The following is an 8,492-nucleotide window of genomic DNA, read 5'->3' as shown; positions in this document are numbered from 1 at the left end:
GGTGTGATGTGGTCTTGCTTTAGGGTCTGCCTCGTAAGGTTGCGGTCACCTTTATGGCGAAAAAACAAAATTGTACCAATACATATATGTACGACACATGCTATACAGAATGAAGTATTCCACAATAATTAAATCCAATACCACATGTCAAAGAACTGCTTAGTTCAGCTGATGGGCCCACCTTCAACTCTTTCGCCATATGGAGGGAAGGAATGAATCATCACTTTCAATGACTGATTTAGAAAACAATTCAGTGAGTGAATGAAGGGGATACTTAAGTTCAAAGTGTAATTTCTAGGTATTTGAATTTCTCCTTGAACTATTGATTGCTACTGCACTATGCTAATCACTATAGTAGGGATGTGGATTTGCATTGTCATAGACGTGACTAGTTGTAACTCGCCCATACCCTAGGGAACATGACTATTTAATCGCAACTGTCCAGTGAAGTGTAATATGGACTAAGCATTGCCTCTTCTCCTGAATACTGTAGTTACAAAAGTGGCTTATTTCTGTAAGTACGTGGAATTGTTACAGTAACTAATCTTATACCATTTTTCAGATAAATTTCTGTCTCGGTGAAAGTGTTACATTTTATCAGAGTCTCGACATGAAAATCGACTAGTTTCTAGAAAACTCGCCATATACTTCTACTTTTTGCGTATTAATTTCGATCATGTTTGAATGTTTCGAAGTCAAATTTCGTTCTGAGTAAATTAGTGTACCTCTAATTAGAACTTAACCGAGGACATATTTTCGAATGGAATTCTTGCCTACGGTTTCCAAATTCAACACCCGTTATGGCTAGGAGATTTTCTGATTGTGTGTTCATTGTAATTGGCGTATTGGTGCTGTTTAACGTTCCGTTCAGTTATTATGTATATTTTAACATACGTCGGAGTGTTGAATGGTTCCAGTCGTAAGGACCTACCCTACAGGCATTCTGTGCGAAATGTAGTTCATCTCGGAGTTCTCTTTTTGCGTCTTTGAAAATTAAGTCACAATTGTCGAATATTGGAACAACGAAGGTTTCGGCTAATTTCTACATTAGACCGAATGGAAAAGTAAATTTGAAATTGTTTAATGGATGCAAAGTGGCAAATACACGCGTTAGTTTCTGGAAATGAGTCTTGGGTAAGCAATTGTTATGGCATTGGATTTTTCCTGGTCTAAAAGGAGTCCTTGCTTGGAAAGTCATTTACTTACGACTTCCAGATCCATGTGTATTTGTTAAATTCCCGTCAAAACGTCTGTTGGTGTTGCAGAGAAATACAATTGAACGCCGTCAGTGTAAATGTGACATTCACAATGCGTCAGTTTTTTTACTAGGCTGAAAATAGCAAAGGGGCTAGGGTTGACCCTAGTTGGACAACTGTTTTACATGTTTCCGTAAAGAAAAAAGTGCCTTGGTTGAAGGCACGTCGTTGCCATTCGTGTAAACAGGCTCCCAACGACTTCATAAGACTGCCGAAGAAGCCTAGGCAATAAAGTTTGAACAAGAGCAACTCATGATATGTAGAATCAGATGCTTTGCCAAAATCCAGTAATACTAGGACCGTCACCGGTTGCTGTCTTATGTCCTGAGTAACGCTTCGTAAGGCAGTACAAGGAATACATGTATATACTCTGATTTCGTCGGAAAACTGACCGGAGTGGGTGTAGTATGTCGTGGATGTTAAGGTAGGTAGCAGTACAGAGAAGTAACCTACCGGGCGAGTTGGCCGTGCGCGTAGAGGCACGCGGCTGTGAGCTTGCATCCGGGAGATAGTAGGTTCGAATCCCACTATCGGCAGCCCTGAAGATGGTTTTCCGTGGTTTCCCATTTTCACACCAGGCAAATGCTGGGGCTGTACCTTAATTAAGGCCACGGCCGCTTCCTTCGAACTCCTAGGCCTTTCCTATCCCATCATCGCCATAAGACCTATCTGTGTCGGTGCGACGTAAAGCCCCTAGCAAAAAAAAAAAAAGAGAAGTAACCGGAGCAGGCCCAGGGGCTAATGCGCAAGATGGCGGCTATACACGGGCTCTTATGGGACTAACTCTAGGGAGCTGGCGCAGGGGCAAGTGGACAAGATGGCCGCCACGCGCAATCCACCTCTAGCCACGCGCTACGACCTCTGACACCCTGAGACAATAGGATGTCGTCATCTTATGGAATATTGTCGAAAAAGGTTACTAAAAGGAGCACCTGACTTGAGAAACCATGGGTTTGCGAACTCGGGGTCTTTAGCTGAGTCTAGACATGATGTTTGCTCTGCTGTCGTTTATTTAACCTCCTTGGCCAACTCTTGTGGGGTACTTCCGCCCGAGGTGTGGTTGATCAGAGTAAATGCCATTCCCAAGGATTCGAACGTGGAGCTGACATAAACTCAAAACTAAAGAGCTTAGCTGAAATTCAAATATCCTCACCCTGGTTGAAATGTGTGTACGATGAAAGTGTACTGACTACAGTAAATGTGGAGACATGTACGAGCATCTCAGCAGAAAAAATTGAGAGCTAAGCTGTATTTTCTGATCTGGTGTAGTAAAGGAATGCCGACAATGTGTTATGACGCAAGACACCTGACTTAAGAGAACTCTGGGTCTTAAGCTACTGTTTAAATCTTGTTAGCAGTGACGTTACTACAGCTCTCGCTACTATGATGACGTCATTCCGCTCAGATCCTCATTTCATGAGGTAGAGTGGTGGGGAAGAATTGCACCAAAGGTATACTGCTAGTCGTAAGGGCGACTAAAAGGGAGGGGTTAACTCAGGGAGAGCTGTGCAACGGCACAGGGCATGCACAGACTCTTATGGCGGCTAACTCGGGGAGAACTGTGCTAGAGTACAGGGGCAAATGTACATACGCAGACCCTTATGGGGCTAACTCGGAGAAGAGCTGTGCTAAGGCATAGGGACAAATGGGCATACACAGCCCCTTATGGGGCTACCTCGGAGGAGGGCTGTGCCACGGTATAGGGGCAAATGGGCATACATAGCCTCTTATAGGGCTAAATTGGTACCAGGGGGCTCTTAACCTCCGAGCGTGGTTTAGCGGTTAGAGGCCCTCGAGCTGAGTCTGGCATTAATTATAGTTGTTTAACCTTCTCTGAATAGAGAAACGAGGGTTTAGTAGATTTTAAACTTCCGACTCGAGAACAATCTTCTACTACAATAACAAGCGGTTTCCTATACACTGTTACTGCTGTCCACCAGCAAGAATATTATCAGATGTTTCAAATTCTAAACGAATATCGAAAGGAGATTCTGACATGGATAAAATTTCACAAGGTGATCTTAAAAAATATAAAGCATCGGAAGCAGTGCAGACATTGTTTACAATAAAAACCGTGTGCAAAAATTCAATAAACGCATGTGCGGAAGATTATCATACACAGCCCCTTATGGGGGCTAGCTCGGAGGTAGAAACGACAAAAGGGGGTACTAGGGCGCTCTTAACTTCCGAGCGTGGTTTAGCGGTTAGAGGAGTACGAACTGAGTCTGGCATTAATAATAGTAGTTTAACTTTCTCTGAATAGGGAAACGGTTTCCTATATGCTGTTGCTGCTGTACACCCTCATAGACAGCGTACTCGAGGACTAGGCGTTTCTCAATCAAGTATGGTGTGGTATGGCGATGGGGGTGGAGGGTGCTAGCCCGCCTAAATTTTTATTGGGGTGTAATTAGTAGATGAGATTATGTGAGGAGGATATCCGCATGCTTTCTACGAACGTTACTATATGTGATACTGACAGCCACTAGGCTTCAGGAATCTGCTGGCGGTGTAGCTATGTAAGCAACATTCTTGAATGCAGCTGCCAGTATATCAGTCTGATGAGGAAAAAAATGCATGTGGCTACAATTGACACAAATGAAATATCCGACCCAAACAGGCTACGAACATAACTCTGCTTTGAAATAATACAGAATCTGTTGGCATAAAGGGGTCTATAGCTGAGTCTGGCATGAGCCTAACTCGGCAGAGCTCAGTCTAACTTTCGGAACTGCGGCAAGAGTTGCAAATTGCGACTAAAAGGGGTTCTAGTAGGCTCTAAACTTCTGAGCGTAAGTTAGTGGTTAAAGGACCTCAATTTGTCTGCTATGAAATAAATTTTCTCTATGTGAACTCTTGTTACCTATTTTTTGTAATGGTATAGTTGAGTACGAAACCTCTTTCGAAGGTCGTTTAAAGACCTATCTTCTTCGGTGTGATACTTGTGGTGATCTAAGTTATTATTTGAATATTATGTCTGAGTGTAGATTTACCAATGCTGCAGGAGATATCACAGATCGAGCACTGAAAACCCGTAATACACCCATATTTTTAACTACTAATTTGAGTGATTTTCTTAACAATAAGTTTTTTAAAAATGGTTACAAAAATGGAGAAACCTCAATTAAAAAGCAGTAAGTGGGCTCTCTTAGCTGTTGAAGGAATTCCACTGAGGATAAAATAAGTACAGACCTTTACATGGAAGTACATATATTCCCCTACCGGCTCCTATAGCAGCAAGAAGACCTCGTATCAACCCTCAAAATTGTAAGGATAATAGGTGCCAGATCACATATAAATTGGTTTACCTAGTCTCTTGTTAACTGATTTCACAGAACTTAGAAAATTGTCGAAGATTTCCCTAGATAAATGATTTCATTTCCTAATTCCTCTTCCTAGCAGCAGTTATGTGCAGAATCGCGGTACTTCCCCGTGATATGGCAATGATCGCAAACGTTCCAGTCGTCATCTGTGAATTTATTTTAACACAGGTCGCAATTAACTGCTATGTGGAAATACTTTTTTTTTTTATCAGTAGTTAAGCCTTTAAGCTTATTTAAACTGTATAAGCGTTCAATCTCACTGGCTATAGATCCCAAATATTTCATAAATTTCTCCGCCGCATCAGATCCTCTATACACATAGGGCTTTTTGGAAGATTTAAAGTAGTATAATAAGCGGGTTCGGCCGCCTCCTCCTCCTCCCGCCGCCTCCTCCGCCGCCGCCTCCGCCTCCGCCGCCCGCGGGAAATTTGAATTTTGGCGGGAAATTTGAATTTTGGCGCGAGATTTGAATTTGTAAACAAAGCCACGTGCTTTTAGACAGCTGTCATCGACAACAACGCAACGCTAACCTCACTGCTGCCATCTTGACGGGCCTAAACCTCACTAGTGCCAACTTAACCTAACTAGCATGAGGTAAACAAAGCCACGTGTTTTTTGACAGCCACGTGCTTTTTGACAGACAACAACGCATCGCTAACCTCAGTACTGCCATCTTGACGGGCCTAAACCTCAGTAGTGCCAACTTAACCTAACTAGTGCGAGATAAACAAGTCCACGTGCTTTTTGACAGCCACGTGCTTTTTGACAGATTTGTAAACAAAGCCACGTGCTTTTTGACAGCTGTCATCGACAACAACGCATCGCTAACCTCAGTACTGCCATCTTGACGGGCCTAAACCTCAGTAGTACCTACTTAACCTAAGTAGCGTGTGGTAAACAAAGCCACGTGCTTTTGACAGCCACGTGCTTTTTTGACAGCTGTCATCCGCCATCTTTAAACTACAGAGCACCGTGCTGCCCTCTTTCATCACCTATCATCGGCAGTGCTGCCATCTTGACATACCTAAACCTTAGTGCTACCAACTTAACCTCACTAGCTCGAGATAAACAAATCCACGTGCTTTTTGACAGCCACGTGCTTTTTTGATAGCTGTCATCCGCCATCTTTGAGCACAGTGCTGCCCTCTTTAGCTACTTACCTTTGAAATGTGGTGGCGGATAATTTGAAAAATGCTTTTCGACAAGCAGCCATCTTTAATCCAGAGAGAACAGTGCTACCCTCTATGTGGTGGCGGCAAATTGAAAAATTCCACGTGCTCTTGTTTGGAAACAAACTCACGTGCTTTTTCGACAGCTACCATCTGCCATCTTTAATCTATAGAGCACAGTGCTGCCCTCTTTAGCTACTTACCTTTGAAATGTGGTGGCGACAAATTCCACGTGCTCTTGTTTAGTAAACAAACTCACGTGCTTTTTTGTCAGCTGTCATCCGCCATCTTTAATCTATAGAGCACAGTGCTGCCCTCTTTATCGTAGCAGATGTAAATTCGTCACAGCTGTCATCCGCAGTGCTGCCATCTTAACGGGCTTAAACCTTAGTGCTACCAACTTAACCTTACTAGCGCGAGATAAACAAATCCACGTGCTTTTTGACAGCTGTCATCCACCATCTTTAATCTATAGAGCACAGTGGTGCCCTCTTTAGCTACTTACCTTTGAAATGTGGTGGCGGATAATTTGAAAAATGCTTTTTGATAGCAGCCATCTTTGAGCACCGTGCTACCCTCTTTTGTGGTGGCAGGCAATTCCACGTGACAGCAGCCATCTTTAATCATGAGAGCACCGTGCTGCCCTCTATGTGGTGGCGGCAAATTCTACATGCTCTTGTTTGGAAACAAACTCACGTGCTTTTTTCTGGCAGCTGTCATCCGCCATCTTGCATCACAAACATCAGTGCTGCGCACTTTAGCTAGATACCTTTGAAATGTGGTGGCGGCAATTTGAAAAAAATCTATGTGCTCTTGTTTAGTAAACAAAGCCACGTGCTTTTTATGACAGCTATCATCCACCATCTTTAATCAATAGAGCACGGTGCTGCTATCATGCAGGCAATTTCATCACCTGTCATCCGCCATCTTTTAATGAACAGAGCACCGTGCTGCTCTCTGTAGTAGCGGGCAATTTGAAAAGTTCTGTTAGCTGTCATCCGCCATCTTTAATCAAGAGAGCACCGTGCTGCCATCTATGTGGTGGCGGCAAATTCTACGTGCTACGCGCAGCTGTCATCCACCATCTTACATCGCAAACCTCAGTGCTACACTCTATGTGGTGGCGGATAATTTAAAAAGAAAAATTCTACATCAGTCCTCTCTCGACGCTAATTGCACAAGATGGTGACTATACATGACTCCTTAAAGGTGCTTATGCAAGATGATCGCTATACATAGACGCCCTTGGGATGCTTGCGCAAGATGGCGGTTATACAAGGCTCCTTATGAGGGATGCTTGCGCGAGATGGTGGTTGCTCTTATGAGGCGGCTTAAGGATCCATGACTAGAGACGCCCTAAGGATGCTTGCGCAAGATGGCGGATGCAAGATGGCGGCTATACATAGCTCCTTATGAGACAGCCAGTACTCGATACAACATGTGATCAGAACATTGATTGATGTGTTCAGAACACTGTACTCGATACAACATGTGATTAAAACATTGTGTGGTGTGTTCAGAACACTACATAAGTAGAATCGAACGCTGTATTAGGGGATACCTTTGTTTAGATTGAAACATAACAAGACTAGAATTGAACACTGCACATTGATTGATTGATGTGTTCAGAACACAAAATAAGTAGAATCGAACACTGTACTCGATGTCGTTAACTTCAACATGTGATTAAAACATTGTCTGGTGTGTTCAGAACACTACATAAGTAGAATCGAACGCTGTACAACATGTTAGGGGATACCTTTGTTTAGATTGAAACATAACAAGACTAGAATTGAACACTGCACTCGATGTCGTTACATGCGATCAGAACAATGATTGATGTGTTCAGATCACGAAACAAGTAGAACCGAACACTGTACAACATGTTAGGGGATACCTTTGTTCTAAGAAGATCAGCTTGAAACATAACAAGACTAGAATTGAACACTGCACTCGATACAACATGTAATCAGAACATTGATTGATGCGTTCAGATCACGAAACAAGTAGAACCGAACACTGTACAACATGTTAAGGGATACCTTTGTTTAGATTGAAACTAACAAGACTAACACTTCAAATGATTTGCTTAGTACGAAAATAAAAAAATATATACCGCGTAGCTAACTCGTTCATCACACTGCTAAGACGCTTAGTAATTGTGAATACACTCATACGAAAATCAAGAAAGCACACTGCGTAGCCAACTCGCTCGGCTCACTCGCTTAGTATTTGCAACACACACGGATAAGAATGTTCCGAGATACTTACATGTTTTTTAAGGGAGGGTGAAAGATCATAAATTATATGTACACATGTTGTCTCCTCCAAGTTGTAAGATGAAATAGACGCAGTACTGCGAGTTTCCGCTCTAGCTGGCGAACGGAAGTAGCATGATATCTCAGCAAAAAATAATACGCGTGAGCTTGCAAGTCAGACACAATGATGGATACCGCGATTCAAATCCTGGTAACTTATGCCGTCGGGAAGGGTATCCGGCGAGCATCTAGCTGTAAATCCTCGATTCTCGACAGATTCTTAATCCGAGTTCTTTGACGTCAGGAAGGGCAACTAGTTGAAAACAATTATCGAACACGCATCGCGAAGGCAAGAGTGTGCAGCGATATGCTTGTTTAGACTTGCAGATTACGAAAAGAAACATAACAAGACTTGAGTCTTAAAACAAATTCTTGCGATTTAAAATCTTAGTCAGGAAGGGCCTCCAGCAGCAAAACAATAGTTCGTGA

General features: G+C 42.9%; 1 protein-coding gene across 1 annotated transcript in view; it reads left to right on the top strand.

Annotated features, from left to right (window-relative positions):
* Positions 1-369: 369 nt before the first annotated feature.
* The window catches only part of LOC136858563 (very long chain fatty acid elongase 7), a 132,046-nt gene continuing 123,923 nt past the window's right edge, over positions 370-8,492 (top strand). The window contains exon 1 of the mRNA XM_068228773.1: positions 370-514. The gene's annotated coding sequence lies outside the window, so the exon portion shown is untranslated. The remainder of the gene's footprint in view (positions 515-8,492) is intronic.

The sequence above is a fragment of the Anabrus simplex genome, chromosome 1 (assembly GCF_040414725.1).
Source record: "Anabrus simplex isolate iqAnaSimp1 chromosome 1, ASM4041472v1, whole genome shotgun sequence".
Taxonomy (NCBI): Eukaryota; Metazoa; Arthropoda; class Insecta; order Orthoptera; family Tettigoniidae; genus Anabrus; species Anabrus simplex.
Note: the sequence above shows the minus strand (reverse complement) of the source record. Positions and strands in the feature narration are given on the sequence as shown.